The 16,490-nt window shown below is 39.6% G+C and overlaps 1 pseudogene; it reads left to right on the top strand.

The window, feature by feature from the left end:
- Window positions 1-14,330: 14,330 nt before the first annotated feature.
- On the top strand, window positions 14,331-15,602 carry LOC116470333 (small ribosomal subunit protein uS5m-like; annotated as a pseudogene).
- The last annotated feature ends 888 nt before the right edge of the window (window positions 15,603-16,490 follow it).

The following is a 16,490-nucleotide window of genomic DNA, read 5'->3' on the forward strand; positions in this document are numbered from 1 at the left end:
GAAAGTTCTTACAGACCTTCAAAGAGACAGACTCCCATGCAAAAATAGTGGGAGGCTTTATCACCCCACTTACTATATTAGACAGATCATCAAGACAGAAAATTAACAAAGATATTCAGGATCTGAACTCAGCTTGGGATCAAGTGGACCTGATAGGTATCTACAGAACCCTCCACCCCAAAACAACAGAATATACATTCTTATTGCCACATAGCACTTACTCTAAAACTGGTCACATAATCAGAAGTATAACACTCCTCAGCAAATGCAAAATAACTAAAATTATAATAAACAGCCTCTTGGACCACAGCACAATCAAATTAGAACTAAAGATTAAGAAATTTACTAAAAACTATACAACTACATGGAAATTGAACAACTTGCTCCTGAATAATTTTGGGTAAATAATGAAATTAGGGCAGAAATCAAGAAGTTCTTTGAAACTCATGAGAACAAAGATACAACATACCAGAATCTCAGTTGCAGCTAAAGCAGTGTTAAGAGGGAAATTTATAGCACTAAAATGCCCACATTGAAGAGCTAGAAACACCTCAAGTTAAGCTAACACCACAACTAAAAGAACTAGAGAATCGACCAGATGCAGTGGCTCACACCTGTAATCCCAGCATTTTGGGAGTTTCAGGCAGGCAGATCACAAGGTCAGGAGATCGAGACCATCCTGGCCAACATGGTCAAACTCCATCTCTACTAAAAATACAAAAATTAGCTGGATGTGGTGGTGCACACCTGTAATCCCAGCTACTCAGGAGGTTGAGGCAGGAGAATGGCTTGAACCCGGGAAGCAGTGAGCTGAGATCATGCTACTGCACTCCAGTCCAGCAACAGAGTGAAACTCCGTTTGGGAGGACGAGGTGGGTGGATCACCTGAGGTGAGGAGTTCAAGACCAGGCTGACTAACATGAAGAAACCCTGTCTCTACTAAAAATACAAAAAAAATTAGCCAGGTGTGGTGGCACATGCCTGTAATCCCAGCTACTCGGGAGGCTGAGGCAGGAGAATCACTTGAACCCAGGGGCAGAGGTTGTGGTGAGCCGAGATCGTGTCATTGCACACCAGCCTGGGCAACAAGAGTGAAACTCTATCTCAAAAAAAAGACAACAAAAAAAACCTAGAGATTTAAGAGCAAATAAACCTCAAAGCTAGCAGAAGACAAGAAATAACCAAGATCAGAGCTGAACTGAAGGAGACAGAGAAATGAAAAACCCTTCAAAAAAATCAACAAACCCAAGAGCTGGTTTTTTGAAAAAATTAATAAAATAGAAAGACCAGTAGCTAGACTAATAAAGAAAAAAGAGAGAAGATTCAAATAAATACATTCAGAAATGATAAGAGGGATATCACCACTGACCCCAAAGAAGTACACATAACCATCAATACTGTAAGCACCTCTATGCACAGAAACTAGAAAATATAGAAGAAATGGAAGCATTCCTGGACACATACCCTCTCCCAAGACTGAAAGAGGAAAACATTGAATCCCTGAATAGATCAATAATGAGCTCTGAAATTGAGGCTGTAAAAAACAGTCTACCAACCAACCAAAAAAAAAGCTCAGGACCAGCAGGATTCACAGCTAAATTCTACTCGAGGTACAAAGAAGAGCTGGTACCATTCCTAATGAAACTATTCTAAAAAATTGAAAAGGAGGGACTCCTCCCTAACTTATTCCATGAGGCCAGCATCATCCTGATACCAAAACCTGGTATAGATACAACAAAAAAAGAATACTTCTGGCCAGTATCCTTGATGAATATCAATGCAAAAATCCTCAAAAAATATTGGCAAACCAAATCCTGCAGCACATCAAAAAGCTTATCTACCATGATCAAGTAGACTTCATCCCTGGGACGCAAGGCTGGTTCAACATATGCAAATCAATAAATGTGATTCATCACATAAACAGAACTAAAGAGAAAAACCACATGATTATCTCAATAGAAGCAGAAAAGGCCTTTGATAAAATTCAACATTGCTTCATGTTAAAAGCTCTCAATAATCTAGGTATTGAAGGAACATACTTCAAAGTAACAAGGGTCATCTGTGACAAACCCACAGCCAATATCATACTGACTGGGCAAAAGCTGGAAGCATTCTCCTTGAAAACTGGAATAAGACAAGGTTGCCCTCTCTCACCACTCCTATTCAACATAGTATTGGAAGTTCTGGCCAGAGCAATCAGGCAAGAGAAAGAAATAAAGGGTATTCAAATAGGAAGAAAGGAAGTCAAACTATTGTTTTGAAGATGGCATGATCCTAGAAAACCCCATTGTCTCAACCCAAAAGCTTCTTTTTTGGGGTTTTTTTTTTAGATAGAATCTTGCTCTGTCACCCAGGCTGAAGTGCAGTGGCATGATCTTGGCTCACTGCAACCTCTGCCTCCCATGTTTAAGTGATTCTCCTGCCTCAGCCTCCCAAGTAGCTGGGATTACAGGCACACGCCACCACGCCTGGCTAATTTTTGTACTTTTAGTAGAAATGGGGTTTCACTATGTTAGCCAGGCTGGTCTCGAATTTCTGATCCCAGATGATCTGCCCGCCTTGGCCTCCCAAAGTGCTGGGATTATAGGCATGAGCCACCATGCCTGGCCTCAGCCCAAAAGCTTCTTAAGCTGATTAGCAACTTCAGCAAAGTCTCAGGATACAAAATCAATGTACAAAAATCACTAGCATTCCTATGCATCAACAACAGGCAACCAGAGAGCCAAATCGTGAATAAAGTCCTATTTACAATTGCCACAAAAAGAATAAAATACATAGGAATACAGCTAACAAGGGAAATGAAGGACCTCTTCAAGGAGAACTACAAAACACTGCTCAAAGAAAGCAGGGATGACACAAACAAATGGAAAAACATTCGATGCTCATGGATAGGAAGAATCAAAAAAGTACAAATCTGGAGGCATCACGCTTACCAACTACATGGCTACAGTAACCAAAACAGCATGGTACTAGTACAAGAGCAGACACATCAAGCAATGGAACAGAATAGAGAACCCAGAAATAAGACCACACACATACAACCATCTGATCTTTGACAAACATGACAAAAGCAATGGGAAAGGATTCCCTCTTTAATAAATGATGCTGGGAGAACTGGCTAGCCATATGCAGAAAATCGAAACCGGACCCCTTCCTTACACCACATACAAAAATCAACTCAAGATGGATTAAAGGCGTAAATGTAAAACCCAAAACCGTAAAAGCCCTAGAAGAAAACCTGGGCAATACCATTTAAGACATAAGCACGGGCAAAGATTTCTTGACAAAGACACGGAAAGCAATTGCAACAAAAGGAAAAATTGACAAATGTGATTTAATTAAACTTAAGAGCTTCTGCACAGCCAAAGAACCTACTAACAGACTAAACATACAACCTACAGAATGGGAGAAAATGTTTGCAATCTGTGCATCTGACAAAGGTCTAATATCCAGCATCTATAGGGAACTTAAACAAATTTACAAGAAAAAAACAAGACTTCATTAAAAAGTGAGCAAAGGACATGAATAGACGCTTCTCAAAAGAAGACATACATGTGGCCAACAAACATATGTAGAAAAGTTCACTATCACTGATCATTAGAGAAATGCAAATGAAAACCACAATGAGATGCCATCTCACATCAGTCAGAATGGCTACTATTAAAAAGTCAAAAAACAACAGATGCTGGCAAGGTTATGGAGAAAAAGGAACACCTTTACACTATTGGTATGACTGTAAATTAGTTCAACCATTGTGGAAGACAGTGTGGTGATTCCTTAAAGACCTAGAGGCAGAAATATCATTCGACTGCACAATCCCATTACCAGTTATATACCCAAAGGAATATAAATCATTTTATTTTAAAGGTATGTGCACATGCATATTCATTGCAGCATTATTCGCAATAGCAAAGACATGGAATCAACCTAAAAGGCCATCAATGATAGACTGAATAAAGAAAATGTGGTACATATACACCACGGAATACTATGCAGCCATGAAAAGGAACAAGATCATGTCCTTTGCAGGGACATGGATGGAGCTGAAGGCCATTATCCTTAGCAAACTAACACAGGAGCAGTAAAACAAATACCATGTGTTCTCACTTATAAGTGGGAGCTGAATAATGAGAATACGTAGAGGAGAACAACACACACTGGAGCCTGTTAGAAGGTGGGCGGTGGGAGGAGGGAGAGGATCAGGAAGAATAATTAATGGACGCTGCACTTAATACCTGGGTGATGGGATGATCTGTGCAGCAAACACCCATGGCACATGTTTACCTATGTAACAAACCTGTACATGCTGCACATGTATCCCTGAACTTAAAATAAAAGTTGGAAATTTTTTTAAAAAAGAAAGAATATAACCAATAAGAAGCAATAAGAAAGCTAAACAATAAGAAAATAACCAGCCAGACACAGTGGCTCACACCTGTAATCCCAGCACTTTGGAAGGCCAAAGCAGGAGGATGGCTTAAGTCCAGAAGGTCAAGGCTGCAGTGACCCGTAATCATGCTACTGCATGACAGAGCAAGTTCCTGTCTCAAAACACAAAAAAGAAAGAAAGAAAATAACCAACTCGATTTAAAAATGGGGCTGGGTACGGTGGCTTATGGCTGTAATCCCAGCACTTTGGGAAGCTGAGGTGAGCAGATCACTTGAGGTCAGGAGTTCGAGACCAGCCTGGCCAATGTGGTGAAACCCCACCTCTACTAAAAATACAAAAATAAGCAGGACATGGTGGCTTGCACCTGTAGTCCCAGCTACTCTTGAGGCTGAGGTGGGACAATCACTTGAACCCAGAGGACAGAGATTGCAATGAGCCATGATCACGCCACTGCACTTCAGCCTGGTCAGCAGAGAGAGACCCTGTCTCAAAAATTAATTAATTAATTAATTAAAAATAAAAATGGGCAAAAGACCTGGACACCTCACCAAAGAACATATACAGAGGGCAAATGATCATAGGAAAATATATTTCACATCATATGTCATTAAAGAAACACAAATTCAAACAATATTGAGATACCACTATGTGCCCATAAAAATGGCCAAAATTCAGAACACTGACAATACCAAATCCGGTGAAGATGGAAGAACAGGAACTGCCATTGAAAATGCAAAATGGTACAGCCACTTTGGATGACAATTTGGCTGTTTCTTAGAAAACTAAACATACTCTTACCATACAACACAGCAGTCATGTTCCTTGTTATTTATCCAAATGAGTTGAAAATTTATATCCACAAAAAACCCCCATACACATATGTTTATAGTGTATAATTGTTCATAATTGCCAAATATTGTTCATAATTGCCAAAACTTAGAAGCAAACATGACATCTTTCAGTAGGTAAATGGATAAAGAAACTGTGATAGATCTGTTATGGTTCGGATATTATTGGTTTGTCCCCATCAAAACTCATGTTGAAATTTGATCCCCAATGTGGTGGTTTTGGGAGGTGGGGCCTAGTGGGAAGTGTATGGGTCATGGGGAAAATCCCTCATGAATGACTTAGTGCCATTCTCACAGTAGTGAGTGAGTTCTCATTCTGGTTACTTCTCCAGGAACATTTTAGTTCCCTCAAGAGAGTGGGTTGTTATAAAATTTGGAAGCCCCTTGATTCTCTCTCTTTGTGTGTGCCCCTTCCTCTTTGAACTTTTCCACCGTGTTATGATGTGACATGGAAGTCTTCACCAGAAGCCAGTTTAGTGCCCTGGAACTTCTCAGCCTGAAGAACTGTGAGCTAAATAAACCTCTTTTCTTTATACATTCTCAGGTACTCTGTTTTACCAACACAAAATGGACAAAGACAACATCTAACTAAAGGAATACTATTCAGTACTAAAAAGAAATTAGATATAAAGCCATGAAAGTTAATGGAGGAACCTCAAATGCATGTTACTGAGTAATAGAAGCCAATCTGAAAAGGCTATATACTATATGATTCCACCCATGTAACATTTTGGAAAAAACAAAACTATGAAAACAGCAAAAAGATCAGTGGTTGCCAGAGGATAAGGAGGAAGAAAGGGGTGAATTGGCCAACCATAGAGAATTTTTTTTTTTTTCTGAGATGGAGTTCCTCTCTTGTTGCCCAGGCTAGAGCGCAATGGCACGATCTCCGCTCACCTCAACCTCCACTTCCAGGGTTCAAGCGATTCTCCTGCCTCAGCCTCCCGAGTAGCTGGGATTACAGGCATGCACCACCACACCCAGCTAATTTTGTATTTTTAGTAGAGATGGGGTTTCTCCGTGTTGGTTAGGCTGGTCTCAAATTCCTGACCTCAGGTGATCCACCCACCTCAACCTCCCAAAGTGCTGGGATTACAGGTGTGAGCCACTGTGCCTGTCTCCACAGAGAATTTTTAAAGCAGTGACACTATTGTGTATGATACTATAATGGTGAATACATCTCATCATACATTTGTCAAAACTTATAGAACATGCAACACCAAGAGGAAACCCTAATGAAAACTGCCAACTTTAGGTAATAATGATGTGTAGATGTAGGTTCATCAGTTATAACAAATATACTACTCTGGTGCCAGATGTTGATTATGGGAGAGAATGGTGAAGGGTGGGGGGAAGCTATGAGAACTTTCTGTACCTTCTGCTCAATTTTACTGTGAATCTAAAACTGCTCTAAAAATTAAATCTACTTAAAAAAACAGAAAGAAAACAAATGAGGCATCACTTTACTCTTGTAATATGTGCAGATATTAGGAAGCTGGGAAATGCCAACTGTTTGTGGAGAGGTGGGGATATCATACACTTCTGGAGGACATGGAAATAGGCCTACATTCTATATCACAATTTGGTACCTCTATAGCACCATTTGGTCAGATTGGGTGTGCACATAACTAGGACCCATTCCTTAGTACCTATCCCAAATATAATCTCTCACATCTAGAAAGGGACATCTGAGAAAATATACATTTCAATGTTGCTTGTAGGGACAGAGAGTCAGGGTCCATGTGGGTGTTCATTACCAGGTGTAGAGGAAGTGAACGTGGATAGGTGAAGTATGATTGTTGCAGAAGTTAAAAAGCCACAGATCTGATGTGCATATATCAACATGTATGATATTAAAAACAGTGAAAAAGAAAGATATAGAGTGAGATATAAAACACAGTACCGTTAAAAGAAAATTTAAAATATATGTACACCAAACAATACATACAAATAAAAAGATCCTCATTAAATACATTGGAATAGTTCCTTATGTGGGAGAAGAAAAATAGGAGTGAGGAATGTACACAGAAGTTTTAATAGAGTTTTAAAAAAAACTAAATAGCAGCTTTGTGTGGACCAGCAGTAATAATATACCATAAACTGAGGAATGTGACTAATCTAAATCTCTGTATGTGAGATACAACTATTAGTTGATTGGTAGCTAGATATACATGACAGACAGATATAATACATAGAGATGATACATTAGATAGATATGATAGATAGATAGATAGATAGATAGATAGATAGATAGATAGATAGATAGATAGAGATAAAGAGATCATTCTCTCTTCCATTACGGCCATAGAAATTACCAACACTACCACCACCAAACCCAGAGAGTTCTATTCTCAATCCATTTGACCTTGTTCTTGTTATGTAACTGTGAAACTCTTATTCAAAAAACAAAACACTAAGGCTTCTTATTCAGAATATAAGTACAGTGCACTCAATCTTCTAGATTCTGGAACATCCTAGAGGGAAAGAACAGCATGTGCAAATGTATGGTGGCATAGAGGACACATTTGGAGAACTGCATTGAGCACGTTTAGAATCCCATTATAACTGCAATTTAGAGTGAGAAAAGAGCTCTAGGAGATTAATCTACAGAGGGAGACAAGCTTAGGTCAGTTTACAGATCGTAGGTGAGGCTAAGGAGTTTAAATTTGGACCTGAGGTAAATGGGGAGTCATCAAAGAATATTAAGCAAAGAAGAGAATGACCTGATTAGATTTGAATTTAGAAAGATTACTCTGATTGTAACATGGAGAAAAGGGGGACAGGAAGACGGCGCCAGTTAGAAGGATGTTGCAGTTGTTCATGCTAGGGCATTCATGAATTTAGCAAGGGACCTTGGTGGCCTGACTGTGTTAGCAGATTAGACATACAATTGTAAAGGCAAAGCACTAGACAAAATGATTTCCACAGGTACCCCCCAGCTCCATGATTTTCAAATTCCATTTATGTTATACTCAATCAAAGACAGGAGTGATGAGGCATAAACAGAGAAATTTTCAAATTTGTGATCAATATGCAGAACTCATGCTCCGCAGACAGAGGCATTAAAGGCTATGCATGATGCTGATTGCTTAGATAATTCTCTGTGATCAAGCACACTTTACAATTAATGATAAACTTTTGTGGTTCAGGTGAGATCTGCTGTTTTTAAAAGTTTTGGTATTTGAAATTTGGTATTTGAAATGGCAAAACTCTGTCAAATTTAATGCTGAATATTCTAAATAGGGGCAGAAGTATTTTAACTTCACAAGAGTCACTTCTGTGTCTCCCACCCTAAATAAGATTGGATTTCATAGGAAAATCTAGGGCATTGCCATGACAATTACCAGGCTTAGTCTTAGTTCCACTCGGGCTTTATATAACTCCAATCAGACAAAAAGCAGAGGGCTGTGAGGAGCAGAGCGGGTACTCACCTCTGCTTCTTGTTATTAGGGCATTTGGACTCCAACAGTAACCCAACATGACAGTAAGCCACTGGTTCTCAACCCTGGCTGTATGTTAGAATCACCTGAAGATCTTTAAAAAAAAAAAATCACTGGTGCCTAGGCCCTATCCCTAGAATTTTGTATTTAATTGGTCTGGAGTGAGAAGGCTTTAAAAGCTTCCCAGGTGATTTTAATGTGCAACCAGAGTTAAGAACCACCACTAGGTAATTATCACAGCAATTCTCAAGGTGCTGCCCAGAAAGATCTGGAGGCTGGCAACATTTTTCAAATGGCTGCCAGTCTGGATTCTTGCATGTTTGAATTATTTCATAGGTTGGGCAAAAACATGGATTTATCACATTAAAAACGTATCTGTTGTTGGGAGAAAATATTTGCAAACCATACAGCTGATATGGGGTTAATATCCAAAATATTTAAGGAATTCATAAAGCTTAATAGCAAAAAAAACTTAAATACTCAGTTTAAAAATGGTCAAAGGACCTAAACAGATAGTTTTCAAAAGAAGATACACAAATGAACAACAGATATATTAAAAAGACGTCCTCAACATCACTAATCATTCAGGAAATGCAGATCAAAACCACAGTGAGGTATAATCTCACTCCAGTTAGAATGGCTATTACCAAAAAGACGAAAATAACAAATGTTGGCAAGAATGTAGATGAAAGGGAACCCTTGTACACCGTTGGTGGGAATATAAATTGGTACCACCATTATGGAAAACAGCATAGAGTCTCCTCCAAATTTATTGAGTTTCCTCCAAAAATCAAAAAATAAAACTACCATGTGGATCCAGCAATCCAACTTCTGGTTATTGTATCCAAAAGAAATGAAATCATGATCTTGAAGGGATATGTGCACTTTCATGTTCACTGCAGTATCATTCACAATAGCCAAGACATGGAAACAATCTGAATGTCTATCAACAAGTGAATAAAGAAAATGTGGTGCAAGCCAGGCACGATGGCTCAGGCCTGTAATTCCAGCACTTTGGGAGGCCGATGCAGGCGAATCACGAGGTCAGGAGATCGAGACCACCTTGGCTAACACGATGAAACCCTGCCTCTACTAAAAATACAAAAAATTAGCTGGGTGTGGTGGCAGGCACCTCTAGTCCCAGCTACACAGGAGGCTGAGGCAGGAGAATGGCGTGAACCTAGGAGGTGGAGCATGAAGTGAGCCAAGATCGCACCACTGCACTCCGGCCTCAGCGACAGAGCAAGACTCTGACTCAAAAAAATAAAAGAAAGAAAGAAAGAAAAAGAAAACATGGTGCATATACACAATAGAATGTTATTCAGCCATAAAAAATAAAATTCTGCCATTTGTGACAACATAAATGAACCTAGAGAACATTATGCTAAGCAAAATAAACCAGACACAGAAAGATATATACAGCATAGACTCACTTATATGTGTGATATGGTTTGGATCTCTGTCCCTGCCCAAATCTTATGTCTAACTGCAATCTCCAGTGTTGGAGGTGTAGCCTGGTGAGAGATGACTGGATCATGGGCATAGATCCTTCAAGAATAGTTTAGCACCATCCCCTTGGTGCTGTTCTAATAGTGAGTTCTTGTGAGATATGATTGTATAAAAGTGTGTAGTACCTCCCCTCTCTCTCTCCTGTGCCTGCTCTTGCTTTGCCTTCTGCCGTGAGTAAAAGCTTCCTGAGGCCTCCCCAAAAGCAGAAGCCGCTAGGGTTCTTGTACAGCCTGCAGAACTGTGAGCCAATTAAACCTCTTTTCTTTATAAATTACCTAGTCTCAGGTATTTCTTTATAGCAGTGTGAGATCAGCCTAATACAATGTGGAATCTAAACTAGTTAAACTCATAGAAACAGAGTAGAATGGTAGTTGCCCAGGGAGATGTTGGTCAAAGGGTACAATCTTTCAGCTGTAAGCTGAGTAAGTTCTGGGGATCTCATGTACAGCCTCGTGACTACAGTTAGTAATATTCTGTTGTTGACTGGAAATTTGCTAAGAGATCTCAAGCATTCTTACCACAAATACACACACACGATCATAACTGTTAGGGTGATGGATGTGTTAATTTACTCTATTATAGTAATCATTTCACAATGTGTACATATCTCAAGTTGCCACATTCGCATCTTGTATATATATATGTGTATAAATTATATTTTTTATTTTACTTCAATAAAGCTGGGGGGTGGATAAACTAGATGAAATAAGACAACAAATCAGTTATATCATTGGTGACCCATCTACATCCTGGTTGGGTTTTTTCTTTTTGTTATTATACTTTGAGTTCTAGGGTACATGTGCACAACATGCAAGTTTGTTACATATGTATACATGTGCCATGTTGGTGTGCTGCACCCATTAACTCGTCATTTACGTTAGGTATATCTCCTAATGCTATCCCTCCCCCCTCTTCCCACCCACGACAGGCCCCGGTGTGTGATGTTCCCCTTCCTGTGTCCAAGTGTTCTCATTGTTCAATTTCCACCTATGAGTGAGAACATGCGGTGTTTGGTTTTTTGTCCTTGCAATAGTTTGCTGAGAATGATGGTTTCCAGCTTCATCCATGCCCCTATAAAGGACACTAACTCATCATTTTTTATGGCTGCATAGTATTCCACGGTGTATATGTGCCACATTTTCTTTTTTTTTTATTTTATTATTATTATACTTTAAGTTTTAGGGTACATGTGCACAACTTGCAGGTTTGTTACATATGTATGCATGTGCCATGTTGGTGTGCTGCACCCATTAACTCGTCATTTAGCGTTAGGTGTATCTCCTAATGCTATCCCTCCCCCTTCCCCCCACCCCACAACAGTCCCCGGCGTGTGATGTTCCCCTTCCTTTGTCCATGTGTTCTCATTGTTCAATTCCCACCTATGAGTGAGAACATTTATACTTTAAGTTTTAGGGTACATGTGCACAACCTGCAGGTTTGTTACATATGTATGCATGTGCCATGTTGGTGTGCTGCACCCATTAACTCGTCATTTAGCATTAGGTGTATCTCCTAATGCTATCCCTCCCCCTTCCCCCCACCCCACAACAGTCCCCGGCGTGTGATGTTCCCCTTCCTTTGTCCATGTGTTCTCATTGTTCAATTCCCACCTATGAGTGAGAACATGCGGCGTTTGTTTTTTTGTCCTTGCAATAGTTTGCTGAGAATGATGGTTTCCAGCTTCATCCATGTCCCTGCAAAGGACATGAACTCATCCTTTTTTATGGCTGCATAGTATTCCATGGTGTATATGTGCCACATTTTCTTAATCCAGTCTATCATTGTTGGACATTTGGGTTGGTTCCAAGTCTTTGCTATTGTGAATAGTGCCACAATAAACATATGTGTGCATGTGTCTTTATAGCAGCATGATTTATGCTGCTGGTGTGAGATGGTATCTCATTGTGGTTTTGATTTGCATTTCTCTGACGGCCAGTGATGATGAGCATTTTTTCATGTGTTTTTTGGCTGCATAAATGTCTTCTTTTGAGAAGTGTCTGTTCATATCCTTCGCCCACTTTTTGATGGGGTGTGCCACATTTTCTTAATCCAGTCTGTCATTGACGGACATTTGGGTCAGTTCCAAGTCTTTGCTATTGTGAATAGTGCCACAATAAACATACATGTGCATGTGTCTTTATGGTAGCATGATTTATAATCCTTTGGGTATATATCCAGTAATGGGATGGCAGGGTCATATGTTATTTCTAGTTCTAGATCCTTGAGGAATCGCCACACTGTCTTCCACAATGGTTGAACTAGTTCACAGTCTCACCAACAGTGTAAAAGTGTTCCTGTTTCTCCACATCCTCTCCAGCACCTGTTGTTTCCTGACTTTTTAATGATGTCCATTCTAACTGGTGTGAGATGGTATCTCATTGTGGTTTTGATTTGCATTTCTCTGATGGCCAGTGATGATGAGCATTTTTTCATGTGTCTGTTGGCTGCATAAATGTCTTCTTTTGAGAAGTGTTTGTTTATATGTTGTTGTTGTTTTAATGAGGCAGGGGAAAGTAGGAAGAAAAGGAAAGTAGAAAGGAAATGCAGAGATTCTACTGAGAGGGTTTTTCTACACGAGTTTGAGAACCTCTGGGCTCAAGAAGCAACTGTGTCCAGGGCAAGAATACAGCAGTTGTGCAGGATACCACATGATTCCCATCATGTGTTCAGGATACTTTGAGCTCTATCCAAAACATAGTCTTCTAAGTTATAACACAAAATTGTCAGATTTTTTTTAAAAGATCATGGGTCACAGCATTGCCTAGTGACCTTCTGAGGTCTCCTGATATTTACATAGGTAGGATCTGATTTATGGTATATTTTCTTTTTCTAAGATTATAAAAAATGATAATTACTATTAGAAGCTATATTAGTTTCCTGGGACTTTGATAACAAAGTATTACAAACTGGGTGGCTTAAAACAACAGAAATGTATCACCTCACAGTTCTGGACACCAAAAGTCTGAAATAAAGATGTCAGCAGGTCTGTGCTCCTTCTGAGAGCTGCAGGGAAGTCCTTCATAGCTTCTGGTGTTTGCTGGCAATCTTTGGTGTTCTTGGCTTGTAGCAGCATAATTCTATCCTCTGCCTTCATTATCACATTGCATTCTCAATGTGTGTCTCCGTGTCTTCATAAGGCTGTTTTCTCATAAAGACACTGGTCATATTGGATTAAGGGTGTGCCTTACTCCAGTATGACCTCATCCTAACTAACTATATCTGTAACAACCTTATTGCTAAATAAGTTCACATTTGGAGGTGTTATGGGTTAGGTCTTCAACATATCTTTTGGGAGGGCACAGTTCAACCCATAACAATATGTGACTAGGTTATTTAGGGTTTTAAAAATATACAAAATCTAAATTTTTTACAGAATTAATTCATTAACCTCTGTAGGCTAAGGTAACTTTTTATGAAGCTATTTCACTTCCAGTGCTGTTTGCAAAAGACCCAAAGGCAAAGTGAATCCCTATGTTAATAAAAGAAATCCTTAGCTAAAATAGTATATCCTTGAGACTACTTTTTTGTAATTTATCTTCTTTTCATTTAAAGCAAAAGAGAAAATGGAGGGATTTTTCTTTCAACCAGCCCAAAATGACAGAAACTTCTTTTCTGGTTACTTTTTACCAAATTGTAGTTGAGAGTCCATCTTAAAACCTTAAGTCTTATTGTTAGAGAGGAGAATGTCTTTAGGGAATAGGAAAAGTCTCCATCTGAGTTAGTGTGAAACATTAGAACCTAAAAAGATAGACCCAAAAAAACTGTAATTTTTAAAAGTTTTTTGTTTTTGTAATTCTTATGACAACATGAACCAGAAAGACCTTGAGGATATAAAATATTATTCCTCAAGGTTTTTTGTTGGTAAAACGACCCACATGGTTTTCTATGCTAATGAATGAAATTTTATCCTTCAATCTATTGAACTAAAAAGAGTATTCCTATCAAAGATCTAAGGTCACAAAACCAGAGAAAGAAGTTTAGAGTTGTTTCTCCTTTTATATAAACTTATACTAAAAATATTTAAGATTAAAGATATAAATAAGTAGGCAAATATCAAAACTCCAAATGTTATTTTACTTTGCCACCGCTACTCTAAAAGAGTAATAGGTTTAAAGCACAACCAGGAGGCGCTCGGGCTCCAGCATGGTGACGGCGGTGCGCGCTGCGGGGCGCCTCCCTGCGCTGTGCAGCGGGACAGCGGGTTATTTACTGGGGAGGCAGCTTTCCCTAAAACACTTTACCAACAGCTTCCATTTTGGCATGGAAGACTGCTCTCAGCAATGGCCCTTTGTCATCACTGGGAACCAGAGACACCCGTCCTTATGTCACCTTGAGCCGTACGCTGCAGACACTGTGCTGTACTTCTTCTCCCAGTCATCTGATGGGCCAGCAGTATAGACCGTACAGTTTCTTCAGTAAATTGACTGTAGATGAGAGCTGTGGAAAGGTGCTTTAGCAGAGACTCGTGCTGGAGCAAGAAAAGGAAGAGGCAAAAGAACCAAAAAGAAGAAAGGAAAGGATCTGAACAGGGGTCAGATGATTGGTGAAGGGCGTTATGGTTTTCTGTGGCCTAATCTGAATATCCGTCTTATGAAAAATGGAGCAGTGCAGACCATTGCCCAAAGAAGCAAGGAAGAGCAGGAGAAGGTGGAGGCGGACATGATCCAGCAGAGAGAAGAGTGGGACCTAAAGAGGAAGATGAAGTTTAAATGGGAGTGAGGATGGAGTGGAAACTCACGGAGAGGCGTCAGTCTTGGCCCCGCTGACCATGGTTCCAATGGAGAAACACATGAGGGTTTCAATACCAGGATACTTGAGGTAAGAAATGTTTTCAATATGACAGTGGAAAGAGGGAAGAAAGAAATCGGTCCGTGTCCTGGTGGCTGTGGGGAACGGAAAAGGAACTGCAGGTTTTGCTGTTGGGAAAACCACTGAATGGGTGGACGCTTTTAGGAAAGCAAAGAACAGGAATGATATGAAGACCATACAATATTCCACGATATTTCATTAAGATTTAAAAGGACACATATCAAGATGAAGAAACAACCCAAAGGTTATGGCCTCCACTGCCACAGGGCCATCAACACCATCTGCAGTATCATTCGCATCAAAGACATGTATGCCAAGGTCTCTGGGTCCGTCAATATGCCCAACCTCACCTGGAGCCTCTTCCATGGGCTCTCCAGACAGAAAACCCATCAACAGCTGGCTGTTAAGAAGGGCCTCCACGTTGTGGAAATCCAGGAGGAATGTGGCCCTCTGCCTATCCTGGTTGCCTCCTTCCGGGGGGCCTTGAGTAAAGATCCTGAGACAAATGATGAGGTTCCAGACATCAAACTGGACTGGGAAGACGTGAAGACTGCGCAGGGAGAGAAACGCTCTGTGTGGTCTGGTTTAAAGAGAGCCACCACCTAACCTCTCTGGCCTTGTGCAGCCAGTGCCTGTGCTGCCCTGCACCTAGGAGAGACTCAGCTCCTCACAGCTTGGGGTGTTGCCTTGGTTTTTTGTTTTGTTTTGTTTTGAGGAAAGTTTAATCTTTAAATTGTTTAGAAATGAATAATTATAGCTTTTGTTTATTGAGCACATGGTATATGCCAATGTGATAGGACCTTTACATACATATCTCAGTTCAAGACTACTTTAAATATTCGTCCAAAGTAGAAAAAGTAAATGAATTAGGGAGACAGGCCTAATAACCTGACCCAATCAGTAATAATATGCACAATAATAATTGCTATAATAATTATAGCTAATATATATTAACTCATTCGTCCAAAGTGAATGTGATTAATTTCATTTTACAGAGCAGTTAAGTAACTTGACTACCTTGAGGAATGGCCAAACTGTTTTCCACAGTGGAAATGGAAGATTGTAGGCTACTTTTGGGAATGTTAAATGGTGATTAATTGTATACCATTGTAATTTTGACTTGTATTTCCCTGATGGCTGATGATGTTGAACATCTTTTCATGTGCTTATTGGCCATTTGTATATGTTTTTCGTAGAAATGTCTATTCAGAGCTTTTGCCCATTTAAAAATTTATTTTTTTGTTATTATTGAGTTCCTTATAGTTTCTAGGTATAAGCCCTCTATCAGATACCTGTTTTACAAAACTTTTTACCCATTCTGTGGAATATATATATTTTTTTTATTTCTTGGCATAATTTTTCTGCCCCACCCACATCCTCTTTCTGGGACACTGATGAAACAAATGTTAAATCTTTTATTATCATCCTGTGAGTCCTTGAGGCTCTGTTTATTATTTTTCAGTCTGTTTTCTCTCTGTTGCTCAGTTTAGGTAA

The sequence above is a fragment of the Hylobates moloch genome, unplaced genomic scaffold (assembly GCF_009828535.3).
Source record: "Hylobates moloch isolate HMO894 unplaced genomic scaffold, HMol_V3 SCAFFOLD_6, whole genome shotgun sequence".
NCBI lineage: Eukaryota > Metazoa > Chordata > Mammalia > Primates > Hylobatidae > Hylobates > Hylobates moloch.